The sequence below is a fragment of the Phoxinus phoxinus genome (assembly GCF_949152265.1).
Source record: "Phoxinus phoxinus genome assembly, chromosome: 24".
In the NCBI taxonomy this organism is placed as follows: Eukaryota; Metazoa; Chordata; class Actinopteri; order Cypriniformes; family Leuciscidae; genus Phoxinus; species Phoxinus phoxinus.
The window spans coordinates 9,402,310-9,418,279 of record NC_136899.1 but is presented as its reverse complement, the minus strand read 5'-3'; positions in this window follow the sequence as shown (position 1 = coordinate 9,418,279).

The following is a 15,970-nucleotide window of genomic DNA, read 5'->3' as shown; positions in this document are numbered from 1 at the left end:
GGATGGAGTGAGGGACGGAGAGATAGAGGACGACCAACACATTACGACCATGTGTGTGAGGGCGACCAACACATTACGACCATGTGTGTGAGGACGACCAACACATTACGACCATGTGTGTGAGGACGACCAACACATTACGACCATGTGTGTGAGGGCGACCAACACATTACGACCATGTGTGTGAGGACGACCAACACATTCCGATCATGTGTGTGAGGGCGACCAACACATTACGACCATGTGTGTGAGGACGACCAACACATTCCAACCATGTGTGTGAGGACGACCAACACATTACGACCAAGTGTGTGAGGACGACCAACACATTACGACCAAGTGTGTGAGGACGACCAACACATTCCGACCATATGTGTGAGGACGACCAACACATTACGACCATGTGTGTGAGGACGACCAACACATTCCGATCATGTGTGTGAGGGCGACCAACACATTACGACCATGTGTGTGAGGACGACCAACACATTCCGATCATGTGTGTGAGGGCGACCAACACATTACGACCATGTGTGTGAGGGCGACCAACACATTACGACCATGTGTGTGAGGACGACCAACACATTCCAACCATGTGTGTGAGGACGACCAACACATTACGACCAAGTGTGTGAGGACGACCAACACATTCCGACCATGTGTGTGAGGACGACCAACACATTCCGACCATAAGTGTGAGGACGACCAACACATTACGACCATGTGTGTGAGGACGACCAACACATTACGACCAAGTGTGTGAGGACAACCAACACATTCCGACCATGGGTGTGAGGACGACCAACACTTTCTGACTATGTGTGTGAGGACGACCAACACATTACGACCATGTGTGTGAGGACGACCAAAACATTCTGACTATGTGTGTGAGGACGACCAACACATGAGCTGGGACTGATGAGGAAACCTTCATTACACTTAATATTATAGCCATGCCATTCTTGTTATCTCATGGCTTTGTGTTTCTTTTATTTCCTTTCAGGGTTAGTGGATTGTAAGAATTCAATTTCAAGGAACAATAGACTTCCGCGAGATGCTGTTTATGCCTCTGTAAAAAAGTAAAATAGTTATTTTGCTGTAAATAAAAAAGAAAGGCTATTGCCGGTGTGCATGGGTGAATTTGACACATACGTACATTATGCAGTTTACATTTCGGCTCACATTATAACAGATGCAATTTTCGTTTAGCACAAAGAGAAAGATGGCAGAAGAAAAACTAACAATACGCTTTCTAATTAAATGGAACCTCTTTAGGGAAATGAGGGAACGTAGTGTTAACAACCCTATGCCTGCGCTAATCACCGTGGGTTATGCATGCGACTAATTATGAACTTGTTATGAGGGCCTCTGCTCATGCCACACGAGAGGGAGCATAACGAGAAGATTTCACATTCAACTGATGTCTTCATATTCTTTTAATCCCGCTATTTATCAAACCGAGGTGCTTGTTGTGGATTAAACAGCTTTGTTTGTCATCAGCGCTCAGCGAGGAAAGTCATATCACGCAAATGAACGTGTAATGCGCAAACTAATGCATTAAGCTTAACGTGGGCCCTGCTGCAAAGTCACGGTAGTGATGGGAAGGAGTCAAAGAACATCCTTGGTGAAGGAGACATCAAAACGAATGCAGCTTTCCAGGTTACAATCATGCTAAAAAAATCAAGTGAAAAATACAGTTTAGTATAACTGCAATGCAGCAAGGACACAAAATCCCTAACAAAGTGTCTAACACATCTTATTCATGCTATGCTGCAAAAACAGTAAGGTAAAGTCGTAACGCTGCATTTTAGCATCTTGGAGGTTCTTGGTTGTTGGAGAGGAAAGTGCCAAATCCTTTCCTCACATGTATTCTCTTAAAGGCTGGAAGGTAGATTTATCATTACACTGAGGTGATCACATCTTTATGAGTCAGACTCAATAAGATGAAAATGTAATAATACCTAGCAGCAAGCAGCATGGTGTAGTTACGCTGCATGAGAGATCGTGTGAATGTGTTTGGGCGTAAAAGCCAAAAAGAGAGTAAATACGAGCGAGTTGTTCAAAGATGACTTTTTACTTTTTCTCTTGCACGTTCCTGGTTTTTATTTTGAACGGACGATGTTTACCAAAAGCTAAATAGCTATTTAAACACTGTTTTAGCAAACTGTCATTAGTTCCGGATCCATTCTGGAATGTAACCCCATCTTTTCAAGATCCAGTCAAATCCTGGCCTTCACTTTGCTTTCAGTGTAAAATATGTAACACTATGGAAGTAAAATAAAGACGAATTTCATATTAGATATAGAAGAACCAGGATGAATGTAGAGGAGAAAAGGGAGAACAAGTGCACATCCAGTAGACACATTTTCTCAATAGTAAAATTATGAGCAAAAATATTAATTATAGGGGCAAAGGACCTTATTTAAACATTGATAGCTGCTCTAAAATTCGGTTGGCTTATTATCAGTGGACTTTTTTGTCAGTTTTACTAAACCCATGTTGATATTAAGTATTATTTTACGTCTTTTCATTAAAGGTTGTGCAATTATAGGAATTCTGCTCATTTGCAGATAGTAGAGAGGAATAAAAATGGCCTGATTTGTATTTAAAATGGAAAAAGTTTTAAAAAGCATTGCCCTATTGACTCTATTTTCCTTCTCTCCATTCATACTCCGCTTTGTTCTTATATTTCTTAGATCTTATCCACCTATCTATTTAAGCTTTCATGTTTCTAATTATTGATGTCGTCTTTATTTAAGGATATTTTATTCCACTATTCAAATCTTTTCCCGTGGCTTTAGTGAGCTGTACAGGAACATGCACAGGAACATTCTTCTGCAGAGCACAAAATATGATATTTTAAAGAATGTTTCAACTGTTTTTGTGCACAATGAAACTCAGTGGGGTCCAAACGAACAATGGAACTAGTGACTTTGTATAGAAAAAAAAAACCCTTTTTGTGCTTTGCAGAAGAAAGAAACACATACAGGTTTGCAACAACATGAAAGTGAGTAAATGAATACAGAATTTTCATATTTGGGTGAACTATCTCTTTAAAGACACTGTGCTAAGATACATTTGCACTGGCAGTAACCGCTATCCATGCACTAAACTGGATTAGAATAATTACAAATATAATGCATTGTCTTAATCCCTAAAGTCCTTCTGCTCAGTTAATGGCCTAAACAAAAATGAATGATGCATGATGGGAGTCTGTGGGTTTGTGGCCTTTGGCTTTAATTAAGAATGCACTGTTGGCCTAATGCACACGTGCCAGACACGTTCCCTCCACTCAATCGGGCGAAATCTCACAACTCTGAGGCTTAAGATGTTAGTGGCCTGTGGGTGTCAAAGCTAATGCCCGTGATGTTTACAAATTGGCTGGAGAATTAATGGAGACTCAGTTAGTCAATTGGTTCTTTGTAGGGTCTGCTGGAAGCAGGACAGGCGTGTTTGGTTTACTTTTAGGCACTTGTCCCAGTAATTGGCGACAGCCTGACAGGACCATTCTTGCGCCGTGGAGCCGTGTATAATACTGGGGTCTGCCTTTCTGCCATTCAATGGGGTTGCAGTAGTGGATGCCATGACTCAGAGCAAATTCACTCACTCACTCCAGAGTCACAGCACAGTTGGCTTGTAACACATTTTTTTGGACTTCCACTGATTGAATTCATCAGCAGAATTCCTAAACGCTTGTTGTACTGTGTACCGCTTAAAGTTACTGGCATCAGACTAGAAGCAAGACGTGTTCTAAAATCACAGATTTAATTGTGAAAACCACACCCGATTTAAAATGATATTATATTAAATAAAAAATAAGATAAAATAAAACATATATTTGTTGAACTTGTTTTTATATCTTAAACTTTCCATAGACGTAATGATTTTTATACTGTACAAACGGTGTAATCTTTCCCTTTACACTAACCCTACACCTAAACCTACCTATCACAGCAAACTTTCTGCATTTTTATATTTTCAAAAAACATAAGTTTGTGTGATTTATAAGCTGTTTTCCTCATGGGGACCAAAAAATGTCCCCACAAGGACAAGGATTTCCAGCTAACACTTTATTTTACGGTATCCTTGTTACATTACATGTACTTACCGTAGTAATAACAGTAAATTATGAATAATTACATCCTAATCAACCAAATCCTAATCCTACCCTAACCAAATAGTAAGTACATGTAGTTACTTAATAATACTCAGTACTTAAATATATAATTACACAGTAACAAGGACACCTTAAAATAAAGTGTACCTGATTTTAGATATTGCCATCTTTGTAGGGACATTTTGTCCCCACAATGTAGGGTTTACCAGGCCACACACACACACACACACACACACACACACACACACACACACACACACACACACACACACACACACACACACACACACACACACACACACACACACACACACACATGTATGTATGTGTGTATCCAGAGAGGCTGGTTGAGAAACCGAAATGACAAATTCTTTAACAAACATACATTCAACATGTACACAGTAGCTCTAAATCAACCCCATTAGTAGGCTGCACACATAGCTGAATATCACGTCCCACAGGAAGAAGGCAGAAAGATCGCACACCTAGAGAGATTGGCCCATTTCAGATTTCACGGATGGCCTCACAGGACACACTTCATGTCCAAACCCTGTGAGTCACACCTTATCAAAATTACATCTAAATGGTTGTATTACCTTGATACATCCTTAACATGAGAAAACTCAAAGATCTATGATTCAAAAACGTACATTTTGGAGGTATATTGTAAAAAAACAAACAAAAAAAAAACAGTTTTCCAATCTAAAGAAACATGTACAAGGGATCTAAAATGGCTCTCCATGTCTGCTGTCTATAATTACTTCTCGTCTCAATAGCCTGCCTTAGATCACCGAACCAACCTCACTGCCAAGGTCTCCATCCTTCAGTTTCCAATCACCATGCTGTATATGTGTGAGGGTGAAAGATCACGTCCTTAGTTAGACGTATAAGAGCAGGCATGTCTTTCTGCTATATAAAGGACGAAACCTTCAACGATAAACTCCCGAAGCCGACCAGACAATCGCCCTGTAGGGCATATGCTATACATAACAGCAGCTATTGTGCACTAAGGTGCGTAGATGGATCGCAGCTAATCTGACTGAGTGCTGGCACATGCGAAAACAACACCTGCTGCTCCACAGCGGACGCATGCATGTCTCTACGTGCAGGCGCTCCGGCCTAATGCAATTAAAGCCCGAGCACGCAATAAGCGAAAATTGCATTATGGCATTTCTTACATTTAATCTAAAGAGCATGAAAATGAAATGGAGTCAACTCCGAGGAAATAATGAGGCTGTATCGGAATCCAATCAAGGTAAGTGTGGCAACAGCTGACACGGACAAACCCAACCAGGGCCCGATCAATCTGTTCTTCACCACGCCGTCCCACTGTATTGCGCGGTGGAGTATTTGAAGAGGATGTAATTAATGAAAGACATCAGTCTGTGTCATTAAAATCTGGTCGGATGATGTTCATCTTTGCCTTGTTAGATATTTACGCTCGACTGGAAAAGGGAAATGAATGAGAGGCAGCGAGAGAAATGAACCACTGCAGCGACTTCTCTGAGGCCTTTGATAAATAATTTACATCCCTGCTGCTACCATGGCCCTTAGACCCTTTGCAAAACCACACCAGCTGATCTCACACATACACACACACACACCTCACAAGACCATTGGACTTATTTGGAGACCTCTATGTTTATCGAAAAATCATTTCATTAGTAAGCTATGAATCATCCCTGTTAGTGAACTGCTGTGGTCTGAAAGCATTTGGGCTTATTAAATAGCAGCATTATTTATGAAAGCATTTGTAACTCCTAAAGCTCTGCATAATGCATGCAAAAGAAACTATTAATAAGACTATGGAACTATCCATAAACTATTAAGATCATACCAATTATTACGCCTAAAATAGTCTTCATCTTAAAAGCAGATGTAGAAGCAGTTTTGTACAAAGTTTGGGGTGTCAGGTTTTTAGAGGGATGAGGCGAGGACTTAAAACACAGATCAAGAGCTAACACGCTTTGGCTGTTCATTTACACGACAATAGAGTTACATAGAGTTACAGAATTACATCGCCAACTACTGGCCTGGCAGAATAATACAGTGTTTTTAATCGTTTTCTTTGATCCTTGTGAACAGGGATCGTTTATAATTAAAGGTAGCTTGGTTCGCAATTTCATTTGATGAATATGATTAAAATGTCAGTACTATATATAAATTAGGCCCATTTACTCGCTTTATTTGCATGTGCAACTGTTGAGATTCTGCGTGTAGCCTTCATTACTGCAGGTAAAACTATTTGACAATATACAATATTAGAATCTGTGATTAAAAATGCAATCATGATGACTCCTTTCCTATCGCCTCATTATGGATTATTGTCCTGGGCTCTGTGGCTTCCAAAGGGGCTGCAGAATAACAAAAATGATTTGAATAAATTGTACAATGGGGACCCTTGGAGTCATAGCAGCTCCACTGTTCTATATTATTACATAAAGATAGCATACATTATGAGTGTGTGTTATGTTTGTGCCTGTAAGTGTGATATTTAGTTGCATAGAAAATAGGCAGGTAGGCGGCATGCCTTGACTCCTGTTCAAGAGAAGTTGCATGAGCATGAGTCTCATTTCTCTTCAAATGGACCACATGCACAACAAAAAAACATTTTCTCATAATCACTCTCTAATGACACCGACTAATGTCCTTACCGTAGCTGATTTGTTTCCTGCTTTTTAAAAGCAGATTATTTCCATGGATGAGACTTAGGATAAGCCATGCCCAAAACACAAGTACTGCACTTCATCTTGGGACTGTAGCCAAGATTAATCTGATTAAAACACTGTTTCTCTCGCTGTCTTTCTCCAACATGCCACACAGTGCAGTTCTTTCACAGTCGTACACGGTGCCCAGTCCAGGCTGAAAGTCAGGGGAAAATAAAGAGATGCTCAGAGTAGATTAATTCTGTTTTGCAGGAGTGATTCCAATAGTTCAGTTTTCTACTGCTATTTTAAAAGAATGTGTTTTCCTTTAGTTACAATTACAAATAATTAAAAATGTTAACCCAACGGTTGGGTTTGTCCATATTTGACCCAAATTTGGGTTAAAACAACCCAGCATTTTTTAGAGTGGCAGCAAATTATGATTGATGAATTTAAAGGAACCCCATTGACTTCCATAGTATTTTTTTCCCTACAATGGAAGTCAATGGTGTTCATCAACTGTCTGGTTACCGACATTCTTCAAAACATCTTCCTTTGGGTTCAGCAGAAGAAAGAAATTCATGCAGGTTTGAAACAATGATGACAGAATTAAAAATTTTAAGGGAACTATTCCTTTAATCTGGTGATTTCTGTTAAGCATTTTTTCCACAAGAATCAATATCCAACCCACATTTCTCAGGAGTCAAAATTTGTATTCCTACAATCCCGGATTGTAAGTCAAAATCAGGAACAGACCCATCAGGCCGCCTCACTAAGGTAACCTGGATCCATCAGTATGAATTAGGTGCACAATGCTCTTACGGAGGGTCTCTAAATTCACTTGCTCAGTGTTCCCGTCTTATAAAACCTTCTTTGAAAAGGGTCTGCCATAGTTGTACAAAATATATCAGTCTCTTTCTGCCTCTGGGAACTATGTCGAGCAAAAAAAGAAGAAAAAAATAATCCTAATGAAAAATACAATCCCTCTTGCATTGAAAAGTCAAATAAAAAGTGTTGAATAAGAAAGCATGCTGGGCCGGACAGAACCCGGCCTGAGTTCCGCGTGCAGTCATGCTGCAAATTCCATCAGTAGTTCGGTTATTGATTTGAAGCCTCTGAGACACACGACATAATACTGAGAGAAATGGGAGCTGCATACAACTCTTTGGCTATAGCTAGTGACCAATAGCGACCAAAAATTATACAAAGTTAAATATAAAATGAAAATAAAAGTTTTCTTTTTAATGATCTTTTCTTTGTGCTAAAATTTATATTGAGGTCAGTAAGATTTTTTTTTAAAGAAATGAATTATTTAATTTAGCAAGTAATAAATAGATTCTTAAATTGAAGTAAAGACATTCATAATGTTACAAAAGATTTCTATTTCAAGTAAATGCTGTTCTTTTGAACTTTCTAATCTAATCCTGAACAAAAATGTATTACGGTTTCCACAAAAAATATAAATCAGAATAGTAGAATAAGAAAAAATGATGATAATAATAACAGAGCATCAAATCAGCATATTACACTCTCAGAAAGAAATTGTATTGTACCCTAGCTTGTCGCTAGGGCAGTCCCCTTAAAATTACACCTTTGTACTTGTTATTTACCCGTAAAAGGTTCATAGTACCTTAATGTACATATTGCTACTCTAAGGTACTAATATGCAGCTTTTAGGGGTAAAAAAGGTACAAAGATGTCATTTTAAGGGGACTATTTTTACAAAACATTTTCTAAGAGTGTACAATGATTTCTGAAGGATCATGTGACACTAAAGACTGAAAATTCTGCTTTGCATCACAGGAAAAATTACATTTAATAATGTATTAAAATAGAAAGTTACTTTAAATTTCAATCATATTTTACAATTTTTTATGTATTTATGAACAAATAAATGCAGCCTTGCTTTTTTAAAAACATTTAAAAAATCTGTCCGACCACGAACTAGATCATTTTTTTTACATATAGTTATTAGAAATATAAGTTAACCGAGCAACATACTAAATTCATAGACTGAACTACAAATAGCTAATAAAAACAATGTTTTATCGTACCACCATTTATTGTTACCGTTTTTTGAAAACAGCAGTGCTAATGTCGCACTACTGAAAAATGTAGGCCAGTTTGGTTTGGAATTTTCAACCAATCGGCCCGTTTAAGAAGATATCCGAGGGAAATCCACAACAAACTGCCTATCAGGCAAAAGCAGCTTACAGAGAATGTGAGGAAAATCGGCTGGTGACAGGCTTGAGCGAACAAAGAGCTCTCCAGATATTATGGGATGGCAGCCAGGCATTCACAGCTAACAATAGATGCCCACAGATTCAAACCTCCGAGGCCTGTGTTTTGTTGAGTCCATCTCTCTATTAATGGTAAGCATTACCGTCAGTCCAGAACTGTTTGGTTACTTCAGCCACAGAGAAACACGAAGGTCCTTTATATCTGACATCACTGTTAGCTTCAGGCTACATGTATTTCTCTGAAAAGGGGTTTGAAAGCAAAGAGCAAAGTGAACACTTTCTCAGCCAGCATCTCAAAAGCATAAATCACCACACTGAAAGTTACATTGACAAAATATAAAAAAAGAGTATAACCTGACAATTCGCCTCCAACCTTTTATGCTTTTGGACAAATTACATTCACGAAAAGATGATATAACATGGATGATATTGTGTTCAGTTAGCAGAGGGGAAGATAATTATCAATAGTTGCTTGTTAGCATGCATATTACTAGGATTTGGGCTGTTTATTAGTACTTATAATGCACATTTTAATGCCTTATTCTGCATGACCATATTCTACATCCCTTAATCCTACCCAATATCTAAACTTAACAACTACTTACCTATAACCCTAACTATTAATAAGCAGTCATTAGGAGTTTATTGAGGCAAAAGTCTTAGTTAATAGTTAGTGAATTACCCTAATCTAAAGTGTGACTAAAGTCTCATTATGTTTGTTGAATGTGGTGTTACAAACTCTCCTAAGTCAACAAAGCTCTTCACAGCTTAACAACTTCAAGTTGAATCGCTCTAACTAAGACGGCTTTTACAATTGAGCATTCTTCGCATGACATGACTCAGTGGTAATATAAGATTAAAATAAATAAATAAATAAATCATGTCTTTTGAAAGACATAAAGGAGAGTAAATGATGACATAATTTTATTTTTTTCTGGGTGAACTGGCCCTTTAAATTTGAATTGTTAAGCCTCGAAATACTGTTTATCTCATATGATGTATAATAACATCACTGAATTTGGACTATTGTGCAGTAAAAATTATTTCGACTTTATAATAAAGAAAATGAATGGAACAGAATGGATCTGATTGGAAGAATCAAGAGGGTGAACAGACAATCATTACTGAAAATTATTCCAAAATGAGCTGTTTCCAGTTTAATAAAGGAGCATGTAATTAAATGAGAGGGCATGGAATCGGATCTATGATGGTTGCTGACCTGGGTCACAGAGTACAGGCTCCAGCTGGTCAATCTGCCATTGTATTGACTTATCCTAAATCTATTCTATTGTAAGGTCATGTGTCTGTTCTCCTAGAGGTCCCATTAAAATGCATGGCCCTCGGTTCAAGCTTTGATTATTAGATAACCCACTCATTGGGGCGCGTATGCAAAGCTACAGTTTGTCTATACGAGACGATGATGCTTTGTCAAGAATTATGCATGATGATGGTGTTGAAATTTAGTTATTGTCACCTTAACAGTTTAAAGTTTAAAGTATGCATGTATATATTTAAGGAAAATGTGTAAATATGTGTATAAAATGTGTATATATAATATATGTGTATAAAAATGTGTATATATAAAATATTTATTTATACATAATATAAATTATATATATATATACATGCAAATATTTATTAGAGATATTCATGCATGTGTGTGTATTTATACATACAAAATAATTATACACAGTACACACACAAATATATATTATGTAAATCACAAACTTTTATTTTGGATGTGATTAATAATTGCCCAGCACTATATTTTTTATTAACTAACATTAACAAAGATTGATAAATACAGTAACAAATGTATTGATCATAGTTAGTCAATACATAAACTAATGTTAACAAATGAAATCTTATTGTAAAGTGTTACATTTCAGTCAAAGTATGCAAAATGTGTGAAAATATTATTTCATTTTATATAGCATTATGTAGCAAAATGTCATTTCCACCACATAATTCTCACAATACTTCAAAAATTAAAGGAATAATTCTGTCACGCACTGTTGGATATTGTTAACAGACAATAAACTAGTAAATGTGTGAAAAGTCCACAGGAAACCCATATACACATATGCACACATAAAATACATGCAGTCAAACCGCATACATACACCACTCTACCGGGACACACGCATGAGCACAGGTGTGTGTATTTGTGTGTGTGACAGAGAGAGAGAAAGCAGTGATGCTTGGTAATTGAAGAACAGGCCTGTCATTGCTGACCTGTAGGAGGCCAGGGATGAAATGTATTCCAGTCTCTCAGCTTTGTGCTGGCATTGACAGGCTGCTGAGCTGCAGGTCTGACAGGCCTGACTGAAAAACAGACCATCCTGATCGTTACCCTCTCCCCCCAGCATCACCGATCTCACCTGCTCCCTGCCCGCACACTCACACACACACTCATCTGTGTACAAACACTCACATATTCAGCCATTGACGATGTCATTATAACGATGTCATGGCTCACCTTCATAAATCGGTGTCATAAATAAGTAAATTGTTCTTATTTCACACACATGTCCTAAATCATGGCATGGCCTCCATTTTGATCCAGCGATGTCGCTGATGTATTAAATTGTGTGTTCATTATTTTATTCAATTTCAGCTCCCGTATTATGTCACCTTCCATTTTGGCTAGTTTTATGACTAGCGCCGTAGAATGGGAGTAATAAGGCATTGGACGTGTACAATCTGAAAATGTTTTAATATTCATTCGGGCAGCTCTCCGGAATAATCTTGTGTGTGTGTGTGTGTGTGTGTGTGTGTGTGTGTGTGTGTGAGTTAAAACATCCAGCACTAGAGCCCATTACCTCTCTCTCCTGCAACCAACCAGAATAATGCTGAGAGAAAATAATATACTCAAAGCCTACGGCTTGTGCACTCTGTGTCATCCTGATGATTTGTTCTGATGTGAATATCTAATCTGGGATTGGAAAGCAGATTATGGTGCATTAAATTCTTCTGAATGGGCCTAGTTTAATACCACTATCGTGTGGGAAAGGGACGGCCAGATTACGGCTATAAATGCAGCGTACATCTAAAGTGAAACGAAGAACAATCCTTTCAGATTAGACATGCACAAAATCTAAATTGATTCAAAAAACACATACAAGTGAAAAGAATAGACTTACTCTTACTACACAGAGTGTTGACAAAGCAAGTAAAAACTTATTAATTAGGCACTATTTGTTTAGCTAGTCTAATTAGAAATTAACTGTTTAGACATAAATGGCTTTTTTTGTGCAAATTGTTATATAAAATTGATTTTAAAAAACGTGGCATGTTCATGATTAAATAAAGTTATTCATACATTAAAAACAAGGTTAATTAAAAATGCAGTGGTGCTGCATTAAGCAGAATATTTATTGAAAATGATTCACTTTCAGAGTATTAATAAATAACATTGATTTCAGAAATACGCCTCTGAACTACATCAGTAATTTAATGTGATGTTTTTGTTTGTTGATCTGTGCTTCGAGTCTTTATGAGAGCAAATGCTGTCTCAAAATGGATGCAATCTTTTCTCTTTGTAAAGTAAATTCTCATTGCATTTTTAATATGCGCTCTTAGAAAAAAAAGGTTCAATGGGATTCTATATATAAAACTCAATTTTAATTCTATACAAGGAGACATGTCTGAAATGATCGCATGATACTTTAATGTTTTCAAGTGATAAAATATGTTTAATTCATGAAATTTAATCAAAGTAAAAAATTAACTAAAAATAAATCGTGCCTGACAGAACCCTTTCTTTTGTATAGCGGTAGATTATTAATCCCATAATTTGTCATACCCTTTACATGCAAGGTGTACAAAACTATCCATGAACTACTTCAGTATGATTTATGTTCATAATCTACACTGGTAAATAAATATGACAGCAGTAAAGAAACTGGCCAAAAGAGCCGAGGGGCTTATGTCGGGTTTGGAAATTGCAGTCTCACGGCACATGAAGTCCCTGGAGCAAAACCTGTCCAAATTAAGAGCTGTGGGAACAGTCCTACACACAGACAGTCAGCGTTCAATCTCATTTATGCTGCGCCTACAGGCGAGAACTACCTCTGCTCTACATTAACCTCGGAGTCCGTCTGAGAGGAACTTATTAAAACAAACACTGCTGGAAATGTAATCCAAGGTGCTAAAAAACAGGGAAAAGCCAGATAATGCAGGAAATAATGCAGCCGCCAGCACACCAAATGAGAGTTACACAACCACTGGTAAATAAGACATACATTATTAAAGCTAATATATATGTTAATATATATGGACTATAGAGAAATAAGACATTAATATTATCTAGAATAGAAATAAGACATCAGTATTAGTCTGCATATTTTAAACATATTAATAGCATCCTTTAGAAAAGATTTTTGGATCCACATTATATTAAGTGTCTTTAACAATTTTTTGAGGTAAGCACATAGTAGTTAACAATTAAGTAGTATACTTTATACGGTACAAGCTTACAAATTTTTCCTCTAAAAATCCCCTTCTCAAATTGAAAAAGCACTTGTTTTCTAGCATGACCCTTTTATAGAATTTCCTAGAAGTGACTCATTTATTAGCCAGGTCTGAACATCCTGAAGGTCTTTCGCCAAAACGTGCATCTTGAGCTCTGTCATGTATAATCATTTATACCCCATCTGAGCTGTTTCTCAGATCCGGCAACACAGAGGCTTAAGCCAAAAACCAACCAATCACGGTCCACTCGACTGACTCATGCTCCTCCCACACCCCAATGACAGCTCTGGTGCCATACACGTGCATATATATATATTTATACATGCGTGAGTGCATTTCAACACACACACACACACACACACACACACACACACACACACACACACACACACACACACTTTTATGCAAAAGCATGACAGTTGCACCAATATTGCACCAAACCTGATCCGTTTCCGCATGAGAAATAATCCCAGATTATGGCCTTTGAGATTAAGACTTGCTGATGCACAGGTTTTGATTCATCTCTCGCACTGGCACAATGTTAGGGATGTCAACGGCTATGCATTGATAAATAACCCATTTTACCAGATCAGATTGGATGGGATAGTGAAATAAAACAGACATAGGTATAAATGCGTGTAATTCGTCATGTTACTCAGGTTGGAAGAGGAAATTAAGTTTCTCTTTCCTTTCAATTCACAGGTAACAGAAGCAGAGAAGCCGAAACAAGATCCTGCAATGACAAATGACTCCACAGACAGCCGTCAGAACGGGAAGTGTTAACAGAGACAAAACACACACTGGTTTTATCTCGAACACAACCCACCAAAGCCCACAGGCTATCTGGGCCATCCCGCTCTGAGCGTTTGCCTTACGTACAGAATTAGATCATTCATAGCTTAAAGTTTTGGTTTTATCAAAGCCACTTCATGAAATGCCGATGACCTTTTAGGTCAGGGACATAACAGACTGATTGGACTGTACTGATAAATTCATGAATGTTTATGAATCCTCGGTGCATGAACGCACTTGCACACACACACACGTTGCGAATAACACACAAACTATTAAAACCAAAATGACGTTCATTATTATAATTCATATATCACATGGTGACGTGTCAATTAGGGCTACAAAGTCAACATGCATGCCGAGCCGGCTGAATAATTAAATTGGAATATTAATGACTGAAATGTCCATGTGGGCCTACAGCCTGTGATCAATCTACAGCTAATGAGTCATTCATCTTGGTCCATTCAGTACCCCACCCTCACTCCGAGGACAGCCAGAGCTCGAGGTCGCTGATGAACTCTGCGCAAATCAACATCTAAACAAAAGCAATTTGTCCTCAGTAGCATTTCTGCATTGTATGCGAGTGGTGCTGGAACCAGTGTGAATGCAATGTTTGCAGAGCAGGATGAGGTGGAGGGGGTAACTCATTATTTATAACACTGCTTTTCATTGAAGTAAAGTAATATCTTTTTATTTGACCTAACAAAATTTCACATGCTTTCGCTAGGATGTTTTGGGTAATTGTCCTTCAAATGTCCATCACGATTGCAAACAATGTGCTACATGTCCACTATCATTCAAATCAAGGTGGTCTATAATACCTGGAGAAAGGTATTTGTAAATGCAACGTGACCAATTGCTCTGGACACGCAAGAAAATTACGGCATGAAAATTAATCACTGATGGCGCCATAGGAATGTGCACAGTCCCAAGTCCTTCACTAAGTCCTTGACATCAAGCAAAAAAAAAAAAAAAAAAATAGTGTATATGGACAAAATGTACATCACACATTTAACAGCCCTCACATAAATAAATAAATAAACAAAAACAATAAATAAGGGCTAGTAGGTAGTGAATTATTATCATTTATTATTATCAAACAAAAATAAATAGTACTACTAATAATAATTAGCTATAGTGAATATTAGTGAATTATAATTTATTATTATTATACAACAATACTTTTTAATTGTAATAATTAGGGATAGTAACTAATGTTTTTTTTATTGTTACACGCACAAATAAATAAATGGGCTATTTTTTTCAGTGGTGCCAAAAAACAACAACGGTGTTTTGGGGGTCCAGATGGTGCAGTTACGACACCTACCAGCAGGGGCTCATGGCGCTATGTTCACCACCCAAACCTGAACCCTTGATTCAGGTCCTCACCTTTCCATCCATTTCTGACCTGCTGGTGTAACACACTCTCTATCTTTAGAAGTGTTATGGAAGGGTTTGCAACTAGAAAGATCAGTTGGACGGACTATAGTTTGAACTTGTTCGTTCGGGACAGTCCCTGTTTGAAGCCAATTGGCTATTCTGAGGCTTATTAGTCTTGACCTGTGCAACGCAGGTCTGCTGCATCCTATCAGTGCAATCAGAGCTGATTCATTCCGGCTAAGTAATAGGATTTAGTGATTTAGCACTTAGAGAGCTAGCTGGGTTCCTTCTGTGAAATAAGTAATCTAAGTTTAAACCATTTA